Below are 23,588 nucleotides of genomic sequence, written 5' to 3'. Positions count from 1 at the left end.
CACCACCGGACCACCTCTCCCCACCGGACCACCTCTCCCCACCGGACCACCTCCACCACCGGACCACCTCCACCACCGGACCACCTCCACCACCGTACCACCTCTCCCCACCGGACCACATCCACCACCGGACCACCTCCACCACCGGACCACCTCCACCACCGGACCACCTCTCCCCACCGGACCACCTCCACCACCGGACCACCTCCCCCCACCGGACCACCTCCACCACCGGACCGCCTCCCCCACCGGACCGCCTCACCTCACCGGACCACCTCCACCACCGGACCACCTCCACCACCGGACCACCTCCACCACCGGACCACCTCTCCCCACCGGACCACCTCCACCACCGGACCACCTCTCCCCACCGGACCACCTCCACCACCGGACCACCTCTCCCCACCGGACCACCTCCACCACCGGACCACCTCCACCACCGGACCACCTCTCCCCACCGGACCACCTCTCCCCACCGGACCACCTCTCCCCACCGGACCACCTCTCCCCACCGGACCACCTCCACCACCGGACCACCTCCACCACCGGACCACCTCTCCCCACCGGACCACCTCTCCCCACCGGACCACCTCCACCACCGGACCACCTCCACCACCGGACCACCTCCACCACCGTACCACCTCTCCCCACCGGACCACATCCACCACCGGACCACCTCCACCACCGGACCACCTCCACCACCGGACCACCTCCACCACCGGACCACCTCTCCCCACCGGACCACCTCCACCACCGGACCACCTCCCCCCACCGGACCACCTCCACCACCGGACCGCCTCCCCCACCGGACCGCCTCACCTCACCGGACCACCTCCACCACCGGACCACCTCCACCACCGGACCACCTCCACCACCGGACCACCTCTCCCCACCGGACCACCTCCACCACCGGACCACCTCTCCCCACCGGACCACCTCCACCACCGGACCACCTCTCCCCACCGGACCACCTCCACCACCGGACCACCTCTCCCCACCGGACCACCTCCACCACCGGACCACCTCTCCACCACCGGACCGCCTCCCCCACCGGACCGCCTCACCTCACCGGACCACCTCCACCACCGGACCACCTCCACCACCGGACCACCTCCACCACCGGACCACCTCTCCCCACCGGACCACCTCCACCACCGGACCACCTCTCCCCACCGGACCACCTCCACCACTGGACCACCTCTCCCCACCGGACCACCTCCACCACCGGACCACCTCTCCCCACCAGACCACCTCCACCACCGGACCACCTCTCCCCACCGGACCACCTCTCCCCACCGGACCAACTCCCCCCACCGGACCACCTCCACCACCGGACCACCTCCCCCCACCGGACCACCTCCACCACCGGACCACCTCTCCCCACCGGACCACCTCCACCACCGGACCACCTCCACCACCGGACCACCTCGACCACCGGACCACCTCTCCCCACCGGACCACCTCCACCACCGTACCACCTCCACCACCGTACCACCTCCACCACCGGACCACCTCCACCACCGGACCACCTCCACCACCGGACCACCTCCACCACCGTACCACATCCACCACCGGACCACCTCCACCACCGGACCACCTCCACCACCGGACCACCTCTCCCCACCGGACCACCTCCACCACCGGACCACCTCCACCACCTGACCACCTCCACCACCGGACCACCTCCACCACCTGACCACCTCCACCACCTGACCACCTCCACCACCTGACCACCTCCACCACCTGACCACCTCCACCACCTGACCACCTCCACCACCTGACCACCTCCACCACCGGACCACCTCCACCACCGGACCACCTCCACCACCGGACCACCTCTACCACCGGACCACCTCCACCACCTGACCACCTCCACCACCTGACCACCTCCACCACCGGACCACCTCCACCACCGGACCACCTCCACCACCGGACCACCTCTCCCCACCGGACCACCTCCACCACCGGACCACCTCTCCTCACCGGACCACCTCCACCACCGGACCACCTCCACCACCGGACCACCTCTCCCCACCGGACCACCTCCACCACCGGACCACCTCTCCCCACCGGCCACCTCTCCCCATCGGACCCCCTCACCTCTCTCCTCTGCACCAAATTCCCTCTTCTCACGGCTGCGCCGCCTCTCGAGTCCTGTCTGCATATGGGCGCTTTTTCTACAGCGCCAACCCAGCCAGCAGGCGACAAGGCGCTGAAAACTAAATAACTCCCCTCTCACCCCCGCCTGACCAAGATCCCTCCCACCCCCCCACACACACACATTCAGACCCCGCCCCTGCTCTCTTCCCTGTCCGACTATCCCTCCTCCACCCAGCCCATGCCCCCCCCCTCGGGGCCCCACCAGCTCGCCTCCCCACTGGGCCATGCCCCCCCCACCCTCAGGTCTCACCAGCCCCCCCCCCCCCCGCCCCCAGCCCTGGTGGTGCGTCCCTGGCACGCACCCTGCATTCCAGGGGCTCCAGAATTTCCGGTGGGGGCGTGGCCGCCTCCATCCCTCAGTAAAGTGAGCTTTAGACCCCATCCGTCTGCTTCTCGTTTCCCCCCCCTCAGTGCCCCCCCCCCCCCCGGGTGGGCTGGGCGGGGTCATGTGACTCCCGCTGCCCCCCCTTATTAAAGTGACTTTTAAGCCTCATCAACCTGCTTCAGAGCACTGCTCTCAGGATATGGGGGTCTGAGGACCCCCCCCTCACTTACTAACCTCAATGCACTTCTCTCAGATGTCTGTCTGTCCTGTGACCCCCTCACTTATTAAAGACACATTTAAAACCCATTACCCTGCTCGCCAGTGCCTGCCTCGGGGCATTTTTCTCACGATGTTTTGGGGGTGGGGGGGCAGTGGTCCTGTGCGCCCCCCCTCACCAACCTCAATGCACTTCTCTCACATGTCTGTCTGTCCTGTGACCCCCGTCCCTAATTAAAGACATATTTAAAACCCATTAACCTGCTCGACAGAGTCTGCCTCGGTGGTAGGGTGACCAACTGGCACGGGTGCAAATTCAGAACTGTGGGGCCGATTCACAGAACTAACTTAAGACAAAATCCTAAACTTACTACTTTTGGTATTCACAGAAATTAGGATTTTGTCTTAAGACAGACTTAAGACAGACTTAAGACAGAATCCTAACTTAAGTCTGTTTTAAGACAAAATCCTAACTTCTGTGAATACCGAAATGAGTAAGTTCCTTCTGTGAATACCAAAAGTAGTAAGTTTAGGATTTTGTCTTAAGTTAGTTCTGTGAATTGGCCCTCCGAGTGTAAACATTCAGGACAAAGGGTCAAAAATCAGGACAAAACTTCGGGGACAAAAGGTAAGTTTTACAGACATATCAGAGGAGGTTGCACGATAGTATATAAGTAAGTAAATAGACAACCACTTAATTACACGTCAAAATAAGTTCATATTCGGTTGAGACAATCGTGCACTTCACGGTTTTGTCAGTATGCGCGCAGCTTTGAGCAACTGTGCAGGTCTTTTTGTGGTATTTCATATGCTCACAATCTATTTATATGGTTACTGCACTGGGTTGTCCAGTCTGATATTTTGTTTACAACTCTTGGTCCTGATCAGACATGTTTGGTGAGAGGAGTGGCCGGGAGATCTGCACGAATGGACTTTCTTACTAGCATCTCATATCAGAGTCCCACTGTGAGCTGTACAGCGGCGCGCATAGGATGCAGCTAATTGGGTTGTGTGACGTTACAACGCATACTTTTACAACGCATACCTTTACAACGCATTTTTTACAATGCACCATCCATTACAACGCATTCCATTACAACGAATTTTTAAAAACTACCTTTACAACGCATTCCATTACAACGCATACTACCTTTACAACGCATTCCATTACAACGCATACTACCTTTACAACGCATACCATTACAACGCATAACATTACATTGCATGTATGGTAAGTATTGAATAGTGTAGGGGTAAAAAATACTGTTCTAACTCCAGGGGGTGCAACAGTAGGGTAAGTGTTGGATGGTAATGGTATGCGTTGTAATGGTATGCGTTGTAATGACTGCGTTGTAATGACATGCATTGTAGTGATATGCGTTGTAGTGTCGTGCCTTGTAATGGTTGCGTTGTAATGGCATGCGATGTAATGGATGTTGCGTTGCAAAAGTTTTGTTGTAATGGTAGTGCATTGTTAAAGTTGCGTTGTAAATGTTGTTTCCCAGCTAATTGGGACCTGCAGGGCTGGACCAGGGGGCAGTCCTACAAGAGATGCTGTATGTGTCAGGTCGCTTCAGGTACTCCATGTCTGTTCAGCTGGTGATGACTGGTTTAGGGGCAGGTACGGTGCTGAGTGATGGATACGACCCATAGCGGAGAGGTCTCGTACGCGGATAAGAGCATTAAGCAGGAAAAGGGAGTTATTACCCAGACTGCATGAGCTAGAATTAGCTGCGCTCTGCTGAGTGTTATGGAATTGTGGGTCAGAACGGTTCTGTAAGATAAGAGTTGACATTATTATATAATGCCCTGGCTAGCCCTATGCAAAAAGAACAGATGATGGACGGAATGCTGAATGAATCAAACATTCACCCCCAGTCACAGACCTGGGTAATTCCATATTTTTTTGCACACCACACCATTCCAGTTTAGCCCCAACCATATGCAAATCAGTCTTGACCCTGTGCCTCATGGGAACAGTCCAGCCTGAACTGCCAAGCCATGTCTTCCCTGGACCGGAAACAAGCATCCTGGGACCAGTTTTGTCACCCTAGCTGACATCTGGTGGCTTAATCAGCACAGGACCCACGTCTGGGCATACCCATCACTTAGGGCAACAAGTGCAAAAAGAACAGGTGATGGACACAATTAATCAAACATTCACCCCCAGTCACAGATCTGTGTCAAATCCATAATTTGTTTTGCACACCATGCCATTCCAATTTAGACCCAACCATATGCAAATCAGTCTTGACCCTGTTCCCCATGGGAACAGTCCAGCCCGAACTGCCAGGCCAGGTTTTTCCTAGACCAGAAACAAGCATCCTGGGACCGGTTTCGTGGCTTGCCATATTATAGCCCACCTTATTTTAGCTGTATATTGGAAATAGTAAACTGCTTGGGCCCTTTCATTCCTGCGAGCTGTAAACTACAGATTCTCGTTGATACACAGAAGTGTGCTACAGACAAGGAACTGTACACGCCGTTGAGGCATTATTGTAGGGCAGAGGGGGCGCTGTCTTTTACACGCACAACATTTTCTATTGAAATGGACGAGGCATGCAGTTTTACTGATAAATCTATACAGCGCACAAATACTAATGTGTGGAAACGTGGTTTCAGCAAATACGCATCATTTGAATGTCACCAAGTAAAGCGCCTTGATTGTTTTGGTCCTGTTAAAACTCTGTTTCCAGGCACTTCTGAATTACAAACAAGTGGTCCATTTGTGGTTTCCGAACTGCTGATATGTTTTGAAACATCTGCACAGTTCATTTACAGATATTTAAAAGTTACTGTGCGTTAGAAACAAACTGACAGCTTACAGCCTTTGTTTTCGAACCCCCCAAAAAATGTGGGAAACCATGGGGCATTCGGCAACACATTTGTCATTCTATATTCAATTGTATTAGCTTCTAAAGCACAGTAAATGATGCATTTACTGTGCACCAGGACACGACAATCTTTGTTGGGGCTCTTCAATGATTCTCTCACTATCACCCTCCAACAGCGCCTCTCATCTCTCCATAGCGCCTCTCATCTCTCCATAGCGCCTCTCATCTCTCCATAGCGCCTCTCTCGCAGGCATTTGATTTGTTTTATAGCGCCTCTCATTCCAGTGTAGGGCGTCGGAGCACTTTACATCAGGCGCAAACACAGAGACAATGAATCATACGTGTGTAAATCAGAGTACAGAAAATGTTACATAAGACAAAGGGGACCACAAGGTGTTGGATTCACGTCACACGTACTGGTAGGTATTATTAAGAGTGCTTTGTCTGAAGAAGCTCAAACACGGGATTCAGAACATAGCGCTGTGGTTAGGGTTAACTTTAATGATAAGAGATGATTCCTACGGGAAACATCCTTTTCGACGCAGATTTTACTCCGCGTGGCTTTTAGAACGCGTCCGTTACAACGCAAGTCGTAACCACGACTTGCGCTGGAGGGCGCTACAGGATTAAACATAGTATATTTACTATTCCAACAGCTTCCCTAGTGTCCATGGGGACTGGTGTTAGAATAGTAAATTATACTATTCTAAATCCGCGCCCCCAACGCAAGTCGTTGTAACGACTTGCGTTGTAAGGGACGCGTTGTAAAGGAACGTGTTGTGACGGTACGCGTCGTACCGTCATACATCCGATTCCTACCCTCAGAAAGCTTTTTTAGCAACATCAGGATAATGAAAGACTGGGAATGAAACATAACTTTGAAACCTGTTCCAGGCAGCCCTTTGATGTCAGTTCATAGCTCACTGTGCTAGATTGCGTGTGTAACTTATGAACTGTGCCGAAACAAAAGAATCTCAGTGACATAAGCAGTAACCCACTGAGATCTGCACATAAAATACTAATCTTTGATATGCATGGTACACATTCTTTGCAGCAGGCATGTTAACCCTCTGTGCTACCTCAGAGGATTCAAAACTCCCATCTCGCTCCTGCAGGGACATTAGTCCGCAGACACTGGTGAACCTCACCTGAATACAAGTGAGGCCGCTTTTATTGTTGCCTGAAAACTGCTGGATATAGAAGGATCTTTGCAGTGCCAGACCCCAGTAACAAAACCACCCCCCTACCTTTCCACCCTCCAAGGGAAACGCCTGATGCCCGGTCCGGCCAGTCCGGCCTCGCTACCACCCTCCAATGGTGCCCCTCATCTTCACATAGACCCTATCTCATGAGTATTTAATTTATTTTATAGTGCTACTTATCCCAAGTATCTAGGGCAGGGTGTCGCAGTGTGTTACATCACACTCACACATTATATAGAATCAATGACTCGTATAAACGTGAAAGTCAATATAAAGGTTATGTTACTTAAGATAATGGGGGCTACAAGGTGTAATCATTCTTTCATCCATCATTCAGTCTTTCACCATTCATTCTGTTCTCCCATCTGTGCGCCCGTCTATATCCAAACCTATTCAACCATTTGCAAACCTATCCACCATATATTCTTCCACCCACCTTTTCACTCATCCATCCATTATACATCCATCCTTTCACCCTATTCATCCATACACTCAGCCATCCTTTCACTTACTCATCCATCCACCCAGTCACTCATCCTTCCACCCATCCATCCTTTCAGTCATCCATCCATCCTCCCTTTCTCTCTCCATCCCCCTTTTACTCAGCCATCCAACATTCCACCCACCAACTCATCCATCTACTCATCCACTCATGAATCCATCCATTGACCCTATCACTTATCCACCCATCCGTTCTCTCATCCATCCACCCTTTCACTCCTTCACTTGTCTATCCATCCTTTTGTCCATCTACCCTCCCTTTCACTCACTCATCCATCCTTACATCCACCCTTCCGCTCATCTGTCCATCAATTCACCCTTTCAATTACCAATTCATCAATCCACCCATCATTTCACTCATCCATCCATTCATTCATCCATCCACCCTTTCCCTCATTCATCCACCCTTTTACCCATCCATCCACCATTCCACCCATAAATCTATTTACTTACCCGTTCTCTCATCCATCCCTCCACTCACTCATCCATCCATCCTCTCTCATTATCCATCCATTCATCCTTTCACTTATCCGTCCACCCTTTACCCACCCATCTTACCCTTCCACCCATACATCCATCTGTTTACCTTTTCTCACATCCATCCATCTTTCCACTCACTCATCCATCCATCCATCCATCCATCCTTTCTCTCGTTATCCATCCATTCATCCTTTCACTGATCCATCCACCCATCCCTTCACTTACTCACTCACCCACCTTTTTACATTTTACTTCACAGACAGAAGAGGCCCATCAAGAACTCTACCCCGCTGTTGTTCCAAAGCAAGGGGTGGGGTGGGGGTGGGGAGGGTTTATAATGCATTGTACTGTACCACCAGCGCCAAGACGCCCTAAGGCATTCGAGCGCTTTATAAAATGTATTTTCATTTCATTTCACATAGGAAATCTGAACACGTGGAAGTCATGAGTCCTGCATGACGCCCGGTGCCGGGGCCAGAGGTGACTCTAGGCGCTGTTTCCAGGGCTTCGGTCCTATGTAGTTAAGGGCGTGGCTTACAACACATAAGCTAAAAACCTGTGCTTAGCACAGTGTGCCTCCCGACTGGTTTTCTGCTACTTCTGTTATTGCATCCAGATATATAATACATCACACCTACAACAAGGCAGGACTATTGGCTTTGTCAATGGTTGTTAGTTGCATAAAATAAAATAAAAAAACAGCAAATATGGCTTTGTTGTATTTAATACTGAAAATGCGTCTGTTCTAAAATGATGAGACTGTGAAAGAACTCTAACCCCTTCTTTTTTAACTCGTTTCCCCGCCTTTTTTTCATTAACTAGATTCTTTGGTTGCTGCATGGGAGTTTTTGTACATTTCTTCCATCTGGTGATGGTGCAACATTTTTCTTTATGAACTGTGAGAACAATTTTTTTCCTGAATAAAAACAGAACACCCTGCAGGGCCCTTTAAGTGACCGGATCTTGAGAAGCAAAAACTGGGACATTTTGGGAAAATAGAAGAAGGACTACAAGTTTCCATCCACGGATTGGCGCAGAGTGACAGCTGTCATCAACATAGGATCACAGAAGATGCATTAAGAACATAAATAAAATGTATTTTTTACAAGCAACGTCATGACTATTAATTAAACTGCTTCCTTGTAACAGCTGCGACCTAGCACAGCTTTAAACACCCAAAAAAGCGCCTCTCACTCACTGTTTTCAGTCCACCCCCCTCTAAAAACCGGGACATGGGCCGAAATTGCTGGGAAATCCCGGGACGTCTGGTCACCTGCCTTTAAGGCCGCTGTGAGAAGGATCTTTAAACCCTAATCCGATCAGCTTTTGACCAATAGTAGCGCTGCGATGCGCCTGCTTTAATGCCCACTGACGTTCACAACACAGTGACTGGAATCCCGGCAGCCCCATTGTGTTTACTGCATGTAAAGCGCTCTGATACCTACGGGTCAAGCTAGCGCTATATAAAACTTTTAAAATAAATGGGGGGGGGGCAGGAATATTCAGCCTGACAGAGTCAGTCTCCTCTACAGCTCCCCCCAACCCTTCCACTTGGACCACAGACTCCGTGTTCGTTTTGTGACTCGGGGGACGGTACGGTGTCCCGCCAGTGTTTTTAGAACGGGGACTCCGTTCTCTTTAGCCCAAACCAGAGAGGTGTGACCTTGTACCCCGCACAGCCGCTGCTTGCACTGTAAACAATGGCTGTGTAACCTGAGGTAGGTTTGTGTGTGCCCCCAGCCCTCTGGCAGCTCCCCTTTATTTGTGGGGGTGCCCTGGATTTGAATCTCTCCCTGTGGAGCAGAGAGCGTGACACGATTAACCCGAGGCACGCTGTGCTCTGTAGACAAGGAACACAGGCAGGACACACACAAACCTTGACAGCATGTTTACCGACCCCACACAGACCAGCACTGTGTGTATTATTCACTAAAGGCAGGGTAGGCGCGCGGGTCACACGTCACACGTGTCAGTGTGTCATATGTTGTCACTTTCAGCCATTACCAAGCTTAGAGCTTCGATACGTGGAAAAACACGTCATTTATACAAGTTAAAAACAAAAAATGATCGTTTGCTATTTCTTTGTGGTTATGGTAATTTACGGCGTCTATCATATTCCCTTGCCCTTTCAAGCAAAGATTATTATCTGGGCATGATGTCACCATTCGTGACGCCACTTCCCGTGTCGTCAGTGGGGATTGGGTATGATCATTAGCGCCCGATTGTATAGACATTCACTTCTCTCCCCCCCCCCCTCCACCCCAGGGATGTTTACTTAGTTTTTAAAATTTGTAATGTTATTTATAAAATGTACTCTTCGTCTTTACTCCCCCGCAGCCTTTCTCTTCCTTCTCCCTCCCCCCTCGCCCCTTCTTTTCCAGAATGCCCCCCCACACACACAGACCTATCCAAAAACAGCGGTAACAAGAACATCCGCCCCACGTGGGGTCTGAGCCCCTCCTCACCTCTGCACCGTGGGCTCCGGGGGTACCACGGCGCCCCCCTCCTTCAGAGGCAGCAACGAGCACCGACCCCCTCTCCGTGCCGGCGCACCCGCGGACTCCCCTCTGCTCCTGGGCACCCGCAGACTCCCCTCTGCTCCTGGGCACCCGCAGACTCCCCTCTGCTCCTGGGCAGCTGCCCCCACGCCGGCCACTCGTCTCCTGCTGCTGAGGATCAACCACGTGTCTGCAGCAGCCGCCTTAGCCTTATCAGCCTCTAGCAGCCTTCGACCCCCCCTCCCGCCCCCTCTTAACCACAACAACACCCCCAGATCCCGCCTCCTTCCTGCCTCACTCACTCAGCACCCCAGACCCCGGACCCCGCCTCCCTGGGGTCTGGCAGCAGCCCCGAGCCCGGTGGCACTCAGCACCCCCTGACGAGGGGAGGAGGCTGAGGTCCGAGGCACCGCAACATTTGTATTTATTTATTTTATTTTATGTGTTTTTATGTAGCGCGAATTTACCCGAAGGCGTCAGAGCGCTTCACAATAGGAACAGAACTGATACAATAGAACATTACAAGTGAACGACTTACAAAAGCAAACCTTACATTACATGAAGCAAAAGTGACAATTGTGCATGTATCGAGCAAACAAAATACAAGAAAAGGTAGAAAACGAAACATTACAAGAGGGAAAGTGACGTGTGCATGTTATAAAGGAGTGCAAAGTACAAGTAGGAATGTAATACTGCAATAAATGGCAGACTCTCAAACCACAAGAACACACTGGAAGGCACTTCCATAGTCATGGGGAATAGACATTTACTATAATAAAAGGTCTTCCTTCAGATAATAGAGAGGGCGAGAATTAAATGTGGAGGTGTCTTCGAAGGAGAACTTTGAGAGAAGTTTTGAGGCATCAATTTATTTGTATTTTTAGATCTGACATGAGATCTCAGCAGCAGGTGCGATAACACACTGAGCTACCAGCCCGTGGAGGTTACAAGGAGAACCGACCCACACCCCGGCTCTGCGGGTCATCACACCCGCAGCTGGACTGGAACATCAGTCTGATGAGCGTGTAATCCAGCTGTTTCATCCTGTCTGCCTTGAGGGTGGAAAACACAGCAGCCCTGGTGCAGGCTGAACCGGAAACACAAGTCACCCCAACTCTCGGCCCAGCCTGGGCTCAGGAAGAGGGGGTCAGGGGCGTAGCTTCAGGGGCTGTGAGGGGTGAGTGACCCCCTCCCCCAGATAAACACATTCTTGGCTTTGCGTCTCGGGTCCTGAGTCTGTGTGTTTTGTCTGTGTGGGGTTTCCTTGCCCTACTGTTTTCACACGAGGTTTTAAACTCGTTCATTTTTTTGGAACATGAATTTATATATATTTAGGCCCCGGATTTACAAAGATGCAAAATCTGCTTTGGTATTTGCAAAAACTAAGCAACTGTCTATGTGTGTGTCTTTGTAAAGCAGCTCAGCACATTTCAATTTCAACTTTATTTCAATTGATAGATTTATGTTTTGGAATTCTATTGAGCTGCACTTAAATTAGTACAAAAAAATATTCCACAGAAATCATTATTACAAACAACCATAAAATAAATATACACAAACATCAACAAACTACCAAAGATTCTTTGGAGTTCATAACATAAAAGTGTAAGGATGAAATTTACAGTAACAAACCCAAGTACAATCGCAACATACCTAATATATATATATATGGATGTATGTCGTTACAACGCATGCTATTACAACGCATGCCTTTACAACGCAAGTTTTACAACACAAGTCGTTACAACGACTTGCGTTGGGGACGCTGGATAGTGAATAGTTTAATTTACTATTCCAACTCCAGTCCCCGTGGATGGTAGGGAAGGTGTTGAATAGTAAATTAAAACTGTTCCCTATCCTAGAGCGCCCCCCAGTGCAAGTCGTTGTAATGACTTGCGTTGTAATGGTTGCGTCGTAATGGTAGTGCGTTGTAACAGTTGCGTTGTAAAGGATGTTTCCCTATATATATATATATATATCTTCACAACAACTCAGCAGGTTCCACCAAGACTTCCACAGCACAGAGAGAATCCACGGCAGTTTCCTCAAGGTATTTTTATTTTCATTTTTTCTCTACACCAAGTGCAAAACAAAAGGACGGTCGACGCGTTTCGGCTGATGCCTTCAACTGGACAGTAATAAACCAAAGTACAATCGCAACATAACTAATATATATATATATATATATATATATATATATATAACTGCTCCCACCACCTTTGCCTGTGTGCTTGCGGGCGGGTGCCATTACGTCGTGGGGGTGTACCCGCATTTCTAAATGCCCGCTCTGTTACCCCGTCTCCAAGAATCAAGAGAAGGCACTCGCAGGCGTGAGTTCATATATTTTATTGTGAACTCTGCAGGAACAGACGCGTTTCGGCAGTCACCTTTCTCAATGTCATCAGGCGCGACAGGAACTGACAATACTAATCCTGAAAATGATGTGAACATAAACAAAGGACTCGTAAACACATACCATATCCCATGCAGACCCGGATGGGTGTGGCACTTAGCATTTGGTGTGGACGTATTAGCACTTCCATTTCTTTGTGTAAAATGCGGAATATGTATATAATTAACTGCAACATTACACAATCAATACTGGATGTAGATGTATACGATATCAGATGTTTATGCTGTATATACATGAATGTTTTTACCCTGCGGTTTTATAAGGCACATTGGTGCGATAATAATGTTTCTATCAGGACTGGAAAAAGTTGGCACCACGCCAAGATGGCGATGATATATACCATGGTATGTGTTTACGAGTCCTTTCTCTATGTTCAGGTAATTTTCATGATATGGACATAGCCAAAGATGGAGATAAGGCTAAACAGGAGGAATTAAAAGAACACATGCAAAAACATCTAAGAAGCTACAAACAAAAAATGAAACAGAGGAAACAAGACAAATTTGAAAGAGACGCGAAGGACTATGCACTAGGCAGGGTGTTGACCTTTGCCAAAAAATTTGACGCATCAAGGACAGAATTACAAACTAAGAAAGGGCTTACCAACATAGAGCACAGAGAGACATCGGAATCAGACGTAAATGACAACGAACAGTCAGGGGAGGAGAGTTGCATTTTAGGGACGCAACCGGCAAACAAGACCCCTTTCACGAGGAGTTCAGCCTCATACGCCAATCATGGCTCAGAGGAGGCATGGGGAAACCGCCGGACCAAAGAAATGCAGACAAACAAGTAGAGGGGGCTGGTGGTGCAAGAAGCAACATGTCTCCCCCAGTCACAAGGAGCAAGAAGACAAACATATGGAGATAGCCAAGAGCGATTTGACAATCGTGAACATGACCTCCAGGATGCGATCAGACACTGAGGAGTCGGTGTTGAAACTTGGTCTTACTATTTGCCCCCAGAAAAAACTGGAATACACATAAACAAGGATTGACCTGTTTATATTTACAAGTAAATTGAAACTTCATAAATACTTTAAAGAAAAACCATCAATGAATAGATCTAAGAAAACAGGAAGCAAACCCCTGGTAACTGACATCTTGACGAGGAAAGACCTGGAAACCCTAGAAAACGTACGGATTGATGACATGAGAACATCCGAGACTTCTTTGGATGTGATTCGACGGATAAAACAAGCAGGAATTGAATAAAGGAGCAGCAATAGTCCTTTTAAGCCTGTTTCTCAATTCCTACCCCAAATGCCTGGAGATGCTATAGACGTATTCCCAGAAGCTGTAAACAAAGGTCTTTTACATCTAAGGGAAAAAAAACAACACAGAGAACCAAGATGAACTTCACTAAATATCAACAACAAGCGTTGGACAACTTAAGTAAGGATAAAACGATTGTATACAAACCATCGGACAAGGGTGGGAGCATTGTGTTACAAACATGCGAACAATACAGTATGGAAGCATTGCAACACTTATTGGATGCAAACTGTTATCAGAAAGTGAACAAAAAAAGAATACAACCAGAGCATCTCAGAATATCATCAATTGATATGCAAATGGTACGAGAGGAATATGCTGGAGACGGATGAATATCTGTTCCTACAGTGTTTGAATCCGATCACTCCCACCTTTTATCATCTACCAAAGATTCATAAGGACGAGAAGCAACCTCCGAGATGTCCTATAGTCTCTTCGTAGGGAAGTCTAACTTAACATTTCCATCTATATAGATGACTTTCTATCTAAATTTGTGATTAGTTTGCCCTCATATATTAGGGAAACAAAAAACCTTTAGCAACACATGAAGGGGGTTACATGGGAAACAGGCCTCAAAGCAGTAGAATTATTCCTGGAAAACTGTCCTTTAAAGTTTTTGGAACACAACGCAATGCTGTTAGAGTTAATAGAGTTTTGCCTCAACAACAATATCTTTCTCTTTCAAGAGCAACATTACAGGCAAAGTTCGGGCACAGTTATGGGCACCTGCTTCGCCCCCAGCTATGTGAATTTATTCGAGGGCTGCTGTGAGAAGTAGGTGGCCTGGTCAGATGCCAATGACAGCTGGACAGCCAAGGTGATAGCATGGCACAGATACATAGATGACCTCTTTGTAATTTGGAAGGGGTCCCCAGAGACAGCAAAGGCATACATAGATATTTTAAATACAAATAAGGTTATCCTGAAATTCACTGGTGAAGTGAGTTCCACATCAGCGAATTTCTTGGATTTGAAGGTATTTGTGTCTGAAGGGAAGCTGTGCACCAGGCTATATAGAAAACCCACTGCTGGAAACTCAATACTCCATGCCACCAGTAGCCACCCACACAAGCTCATCACCAGTATTCCCTATGGCGACCTCCTGAGAATCAAAAGGAATAACACAAGAGATGATAACTTCCAGGTATTGGCCCAAAAGAACATAGCCAGATTTAGTACACAGGTCTACGGCAGACAGGTACTGGAACAAGCCATGAAAAAGGTCAATTCTATCCCTAGAGAAGAATTACTAAAGGAAACACCGAGGGGGAATAGAGAAACAGGGACATTTAGAATGATAACCAAGTTCTCAGAGAACGCCAATGAATTAAGGAACATCCTACGTAAGCATTGGTGTACCCTAAAAACGGACCCGGTTATAGGTCCTGATCAATGTTCCCTCTAATTATTTCCCCATGTGTGCGGCAGTGTAAGGTCTCTGTGCGGTGCAGCCAAGGCTATGTGCGCCAAGAACCTGACCGCACGTGTAGACCAGGGCTTTGAGTGGGATGAAAATACTCGGGGATCTACAAAGGGGCATAACTGATGCAATTAAGGGTGTGGCTTAAAAGCAATTTAGCTAAAAATATGTGCATCGCATAGTGTGCCACCCTACTGATATGTTGCTGCTTCTGTCATTGCATCCAGATATATAATACAAGTAACATTACATCTACAAGAAGTCAAGACTATTGGCTTTGTCATGGGTTGTTTTTTGCATCAAGTTGTATATAATAGTGAAAATGCTTCCGCTCTTGTGGTTGGGGTTGTGGCTTAATGCTCGAGCTGTCGATTTTGGAGATGGGTTTTTAGTCTCAGGTCAGGCTAACATCCTTTGATTCTGGGCAAATCAATTAATCTCCCCAAGCATACAAAAAAATATATATTAATAAATCATGTAAAGTGCTTCAATACTTTTGGGTTGAGTTTGCACTATATAAAAACTTTCTGCATTTCTTTTCTAAATGCGAGGTAGAAACCATGCACCATGCTGTGTGGTGCAAACGCGACCCAAAACCCCTTCATGAATATACTCCTAGGTATCACTCATTACTTTTGCACTCGAGGGGTAATCTAGCATAAAAAAATTATGTGAGAGACCAGCGAGAGCAGCGCAAGTTAATTCTCCCTGAATACATAATTTACCTAAACATTTTGAAAACTTTAGTACATTTTGCACAATGTTGGATGAAAAAACTTCAGAAATTTTGGCTGGTCTAAATAAAGTTTCACCCTGGTCTACTTTTGTTAATATTTTTGCTAATAACTGCTGCATCTTCTTTCAAAATAATTACTAGAATTTCTTGGAGTATGACAAATACCGCTATATTTGAGTACGATGAGCTTTGCCTCAAGAAATGGTTAATGCGATATACCATGTTTTACAAATAAATATAAAACATGTTCCTTAAGTACTCTGTTACCAAGAGATGAAATACATTTCAAGAGAAAACGATGCAGTATAAATAGAATATATCACACAAAGGGAAACTTCTCGTAGTAATTTTTGTGCCAGTGTAATTTGATAACCTGTCTAATGGCAGACCGATTCTTAGCCTTCACGGAGACGACAAAAGCGATTTCTGTAAATGACTGCCTTACGGCTTGTGTTTACTTACAAAAACATATCCCAGTACTAGCTGATGTAATCAGCAAATTCAGGTCGCCTTTTATGTGCGCCAGTACAGAGAAAGTGCGGGAAAGATAAAAATGTGTCCTTAGCATGTACAGCAACTCTACAACCATTTTCCAAAATTGATTGTGAAAGTATTCCTGTTAATGACAGCGCCCGTTATGCGCTGCAGTTAACAGGAATACTTTCACAAATGCCCTCAATCAGTCCGCAGCCTCTCTCTGGGCCCGATTCACAGAACTAACTTAAGACAAAATCCTAAACTTACTACCATTTTGGTATTCACAAAAGGCACCTACTTATTTTGGTGTTCACAGAAGACACTTACTCATTTCGGTATTCACCGAAGTTAGGTGTCCTAACTTTAGGACTCCTAAATGCCTTCTGTGAATACCGAAAGTCTTAAAATTAGGATTTTCTCAGTTTAGTAGTAGTAAAGTTAGGACTCCTAACTTCTGTGAATACCAAAATGAGAAGTGCCTTCTGTGAATACCAAATGGTAGTAAGTTTAGGATTTTGTGTTAAGTTAGTTCTGTGAATCGGGCCCTCTATTCATAAAAGACGCGAATCAAGTCCAAAAGCACGAGGTGTGCTTTACACATCGTGCTTTAGGACTTGTTTCATTTCGTTTCTAAATAGAGCGCATCTGGGTGCCGATTGTGGCCGATTGTGTAAGTATTTATGTTAATTGTAGCACATGACAGTAAAAGAAAAGGGTGAACAGACAAATGGAGGTGAGACAAGAGAAGAGACTGAGAAGAGAGTGAAATGTGAAGCGAAGAGGAGCACGTCAGAGGGAGAGAGGGAAACAGAAGAGAGAAGAGGCTGGAGAGAATAGATAGGGGCTGAGGCTGGTTAGAGAGAGAGGAAGGAATACACAGTAGAGACTGGGGGGTTGTAAAGAGAGAAAGGGCAGTGCTGGAGGAGAACAAAGGAGCACAGACCGGCGCCTCCCAAACCTTTAAAACTAGAACCCAATTTTTAGAAGGGCTAACTTTCGCGACCGACCGACCTACCTTTAAGGGCCATGAGGCGGGTAGTTCTTTTTATGTAACTAAGGGCCAGATGTAGGTAGGCAAATACTGGTCGGTAACGGCCGAAATGTGGTAATTTCGGCCGTTACCGACCGGTATTTGGAAAATGAGAAGTAGGTGGGCATTTTACTGATTCGGTAATTTACCGAATCGGTATTTTAAGGAATCGGTAAATTACCGATTCCTTAAAATACCGAATCGGTAAATTACCAGTTTTGCCATGTAGGGATCACTCAAATGAGTGCTTTTCCCCTTTTAGGATTCGTTATTTACCACCAACTACAAGTTGGTGGTAAATAATGAAAACCTTGGAAAAAGCATTTGCTTTTCCAACAGTGCCATGATGCAGACATACATGCCCTTAGGGCATGTATGTGTGCCACATGTGCACCCATACACAATTGAGGGGTGCAACAGGGTGTCAAAGTGACATCCTGGCACCCTTCAATGTTTCCTCCTTTTACCGAATCGGTAAATACCGATTCGGTAATTGGCATTCATTCCTATGGGCCTGCAGGCCCATAGGAATGAATGGCAATTACCGAATCGGTATTTACCGATTCGGTAATTACCGAAACTTACAGATTCAGTAATTTTTCAGTAAAATTACCTACATCCCATTTGCCTGTTCTTAAAAACCGAATTGTATGATTCGGTATTTAAGAATCGGTAATCTGGGATTACCTACATCGGGCCCCAAGTATCATATGGTAGTTGCTGAGATTTCCTGATGGCACATTTTCCATTTAAATGGCCTCTAAATTTGCACGGATTTAGAGTTTTACTGATAAAACTGTATTGAACACAAATGATGGGTGGAAATTTGCCTTCTGTGAATATTTCTCTTTTGAGCATCACCCAGTAATGTGTCTTGATTGGTTTTGATGGTATTAAAATCATTTTTCTCTATCACACTTCAAAATTACCAAAACAATGTGCTTCATTCGTGCGTTCCGAAGTGCTGAATTTGCACATGTCATCGACAGGTGTTCACATGTTGTTGTGTTGCAGTAAATGACATCCCACCGCCTTTCATTCAGCCTCTTCTGTCCCACTTTAGACTATCATGGTAAACATACCTCTTGCTCAACCTTCCCTCCCCTCTCATATACCAGGGGCCTCATTTATGAAGCCGTGCGTCACTTTTACGCCGCCGGTGCATCACTTTTTGTGACGCACTAGCAGCGTAAAAAATGTGCCTTGTTGCACCATATTTACAAAGTGACGCAACTAGGTAGATGCGTCACTTTTATTTCATTTATTTTTTATTTATTTATGCATTTTTATATAGCGCAGACTTTACCCGAAGGCGTCAGAGCGCTTCACATTAGGAACAGAAATTAAACATAATGAGAAACATTACAAAAGAACAGATTACAAAAACATACGTTACTTACATAAGGTAATAGTGACAATTGTGAGCAAACAAAATACGAGGTAGTAAAAATTGTGAGCAATCAAAAATACATGAGGTAGTAAAGTTAATAGTGACAATTGTGCGCAAACAAAATACTTGAGGTAGTTAAAAGTGCACAAGAGGAAACGTGACAAGTGTGCAGTTACAAGAGAAAACAAAGTATAATTTGAGGTATAATACTGCAAAAGGTGCTAGACACTCAGGCACAAAAACAAGCGTTACGTAGGCAAAGGTGGCACTTGTGCCAGTATCAAAGGTAAAGACATGTGAGAGGTAGCAGCCGTGTGTTACAAGGGCAGAGTGGTGTGTGCATGTTACAAAAGGGCACCGAACACAAGTACATGGAGAGTACTGCAAAAGGCAGACACTCCAACCCCAGGAATCCACTGGGAAGGCACTTCCATGGTCATGGAAAGTAGAAATATCAGTAGTGGGAAGTCTTCCTCCAAATAACAAGAGGACGTGAATTACTTTTGGAGGTGTCTCTGGAGGAGGAGAACTTTGAGGTCCCTTTTGAAGGCCTGGGAGGAGGCGGTGGTCCAAAGCTGAGGCGGGAGTGAGTTCCAGATTCTCACTGCGTTGCCTGGAAAGGATTGGGCCATCGATCTCTCCTTCTTGAAAGTGGGAGGTTCAAGCAGTAGATTCTCCGCATTGCGTGAGGGTCTAGAGCCTCCAAAGAGTTTCAGTTTATTCGCCAGGTAGCGAGGAGAGGAGGAGTGCAAGGCTTTGTGGGTGATACAGGCGGTCTTGTAGATAGCTCTAGCCTCGATGGGAAGCCAGCGGAGGGTGGATAGCAGCTTTTGTAAACCCCTGCGCCACATTATACCTGTGCCAGGTATAATGTATGCAGAGGGGGAGTTCTGACGCAAGAAAGGGTTGTAGAAGTGACGCAGTGAAATCTATAAGATTTCACTGCGTCACTTCTAGGACACAAATGCGTCAATTTCTTACGCCTGCCCCATGTGAAAGGACACATTGTAGGAGTTGTGTCACTTTTGTGACACACTCCAGCAATGCGTCACTTTTGCGCCATACAGATACATCAGAAATACTGACGTATCTGTAACTCCTTGCGCCATGATAATGTAAATATGACGCATCATTGGTGTCGCAAGGAGGGCGCAGTGAAAAGCGACGCATCGCTGCTTTCACGCAGCGATGCGTCACTTTTCATAAATGAGGCCCCAAGCCTTTAAGCTGCGGACCGAAAGAGTACTAAGTGTCAATCCCTCTGTTGTGGTTACAGACCTGGAAACTCTTGATACCTTCTCCCCCTCCTCTCTCTCCATCCTTTCCTTGCTATTCATTCCTTCCTCTGTCTAGTTGTTATCTCCTTCCTCTACACAGTTTAACTTCCTACCCTCCTCTTCTCATTATACTCCCCATCCTCCTCCTTTCACTCACTCACTTTCTCTTACTTTCGCTTTCTCTCTTCTTTCATCTCACTCTCTTGATCCTTTCGAACTTCGGTCTTCCTCCTCTTGTCTTTTCTTCTTTCCTCCTAATCATTTTGATTGCTTAGCTTCAGTTGCTCTCATTCCCCCCGCATATTTCTTATCTTCCTAGTGTCTCTGTCTCCCTCTCACCTCTAACCACCCTATTCCATTTCTTTTCCAACCTCTTTTATCTCATGTCATTTGCCTCTTCCTCCTCCTTTTCTTTCTCCCTATCACAAATCATTATTTTGCCTCTATTTCTACATACATGTCATGCCTTCCCTTTATTACTCCCTCTCTTGTCCCCTTCTATTTCTGCTTTTGACCCTCTCTTTCTCCTCCAATCTCATCTATGCCCCTTTTTTTTCTCTCTTTCCCTCTCTCCTCCTTTTGTCTACCTCCTTCCCTCTCTCCCTCCTCCTGTTGTTTCTCTTCTTCCCCTCCACCTTTTACAAATGTATATATACATGGGGGCATATTTACAACAATATGGTGCAGCCCTGCTTTTACCCCTGCACTGGCACTAAATGTAGCAGCCTAGCGCCCACGCAGGCACTAAAGTGCAAGGGTGTCTGCGTTGCAGGGGGAGATTGTTTATGCTCAGGAAGGTGCTACTTTCTGCACATAAACAATCTTTAAATGACGTTTTGTTACTTGTTTGTGTGCTGCTCAAAGCAGCTCACATGGAAGTTCCAAAAGGACACCTTCCTGCACATAAACAATCAATAGCAGTTTGCTGTTTCCATGTGGAAGAGGTGTGGCGCAGCGGCCAGGGTGCCTGACTCCGGACCACAGGGTTCACGGTTCGATCCCCGGCTCTGGCGGCAGGTTAGCCTAGCATCATGTGACTCTGGGCAATAGCTCGCTTAATCTTCCCGACGGCCCCCAGCGCCGGGACACCTCCGTCGGAGGTAGCTGTGCGCTTTACAAATGCTGGCATTTACATTTACATGTGTGATGCACAATGCAACACACATGGAATCAGCAAAAACGAGGAGAAATGAAGTATTTCTCCTCGTTTCGCCGATCTAAGTTCAGGTTTTCCCTGGTCTTAATGTTGGCATTGCCTCCTATTTACGCCACCCTTGTAAATATGGGGTAGTGACAAAATCAATGAGTGTTGCCTTAGACCACTCAGTGCAACACCCATTGCCCGCCCCTTTCACGCTAAAGGCTGCATGAAAGGGAGCCTTATTTACAAGGCAGCGTTATGCCACGTTCAGTGGTTTAACACTGCCTTGTAAATAAAGCATAGCCCTATCGCCAGAACAACTTCACTTTTACGACGTTGTGATGGCGATAGGAGCTTGTAAATAAGCCCCATAGTCTGCAGTGAATGGCATGTGATGTCTTAACCCCTCCCATGCTCGTGACTGAACCGTTCCGTCAGGAGCCTCGGGTGGGCTGTGCTGGTGACGGAACGGTTCCGTCACGGCCCCCTCGCCTCGCCTGCGTGGCGCGAATTCTGCGCTTGCGCTGATGTTCTAAAGAGCGGGCGGGGCCATGACGGACCCGTTCCGTCACAAGCACAGCTCACCCGAGGGCCGTGACAGAGCGGTTCCGTCACGAGTACGAGAGAGCCGTGCGGCCCCGTCTCCACCTTAGCGCTGCGGCGGAATGGCCGCCGCAGCGAAGGGGTTAATGAAGACCCTATAATCTACACCATTTTCAAATCTGGCCAGTATGATATGCAATGTCACTGTCCCTGTGACTTTAGTGCTAAAAGAATGAGTACAGCTAAGAGGTAACTGGGTGCTAGGCGCGGCGCGGCCTGTAAACAAGTGTGTGTTTCGGTCCCCTCCTTTACGTTTGCGTTTTTTTTTCTCAAAACCATCAGGGGTAATTTAAAATAGGTTTCTGACAGTCGTAATCTTTCGGCTGTGTTGTATGGGACATTACTGCACCAGGCTCCGCCTGCGAGGATAATGCAAAATGGCGCTCGATAGCCTGTGCGCAGTGCGAGTCAGCTGAGACTGTGTGACACTTAGGCAGCTGAGATGGGAAAAAAGAATCTGAAGATGGCGCCCAAGGGTGGGAGCTTCCGCAGGAAGCATGCCGATGTCACAGGAAGGACACCAAAAGGTGGGACGTCGACGCCCACCTGGGCTACGAAAAAAAAAAAAAAAAAAAAAGAAAAGACTACGATTCCAGACCCAACCACTAGCGTGTAACATGTTTGTGTTGGGCCCTCACACATCCTTCCTGTTGGGCCGGATCCCACATGGATTGAGAGATCATTTTTGGTGCTTTGTAGCAGTTTTTAGACATTCTTAGAGTTTCTTGTTGCTCAAATGGGTGGTATTTATTTTCCCATCCTCCTCTTTGCTTGATTTTGCTCGCGAGAAAGTGTCACTCATAGTCGTTGACATGTCACTCATAATTACACTGAAATTATGAAAATGTCACACATAGCAATCTGAAAGCTTGCCAGATATGGAGGAAGAGGGAAAAAGCGATGCCATTTACGGCACACAGGTGTGGGACCCCCTTTGGTGATCGGAGCGCAGGGCTCGAGCGGCTGCCATCACTACCCGTGCCAAGCGCTGGCTGATTCAGGGCCTGAAGAGTGGAGGATAGTCTGCAACAAAGGGTCTGCCAGGCCTGCATTTCTCCCCTATAGCCTACACAACTAAAAAGTGCGAATTAAAGGCAGCATACACGTATCGACAGAGAGAGCGTGAATTGATTAACCCCTCCCACGCTTATGACGGAACCGCTCCGTCATGGCCCTCGGGTGGGCTGTGCTGGTGACGGAGCAGTTCCGTCATGGCCCGCTCGGGCCATGACGGAACCGCTCCGTCACAAGCACAGCCCACCCGAGGGCCATGACGGAGCGGTTCCGTCATAAGCGTCGGAGCGCAGGGCGGCCGCCCCACCCCCTTATCGCTGCGGCAGAATTGCCGCCGCAGCAAAAGGGTTAATGTCTTTCTCGAATTTAGATTTTTGTAAGATAATCGCATTCACTAAATTTGGTTAGCAGATGGCGGTTTTGTCATTATTTGCAGGGCTTGGCACACTGCGTCAATTCTATTTGCTGTTTTTGTGCGATTTATTAGGTCGAGCCTGGGCAGCACATGCTCCGTGAGGCATGCCTTATTAGAGTATGGACTTGAAGCCACGCCCACTCTCCGCCCATATTTGGCTTCTGTCATTATCATTCATAAAA

At 47.6% G+C, this 23,588-nt stretch overlaps 1 protein-coding gene across 6 annotated transcripts in view; it reads right to left on the bottom strand.

Moving 5' to 3' along the window:
• SLC43A3 (solute carrier family 43 member 3) overlaps positions 1 to 23,588 on the bottom strand; it is a 419,431-nt gene that overhangs the window by 173,507 nt on the left and 222,336 nt on the right. Inside the window, exons 1-2 of one of the 6 annotated variants that reach the window (XM_078674245.1) lie at positions 10,346 to 10,431; positions 10,184 to 10,291 (exon numbers count right to left, since the gene is read on the bottom strand). The exons of 4 other annotated variants lie outside the window; for them this stretch is intronic. The gene's annotated coding sequence lies outside the window, so the exon portion shown is untranslated. Of the gene's footprint in view, positions 1 to 2,100; positions 2,205 to 10,183; positions 10,292 to 10,345; positions 10,432 to 23,588 lie in introns of those variants that run through there. One more of the 6 variants, XM_078674253.1, reaches the window with a different exon arrangement.

This window comes from Lissotriton helveticus, chromosome 1_1 (assembly GCF_964261635.1).
Source record: "Lissotriton helveticus chromosome 1_1, aLisHel1.1, whole genome shotgun sequence".
Lineage (NCBI taxonomy): Eukaryota > Metazoa > Chordata > Amphibia > Caudata > Salamandridae > Lissotriton > Lissotriton helveticus.
This window is presented reverse-complemented; position numbering and strand designations above follow the sequence as displayed.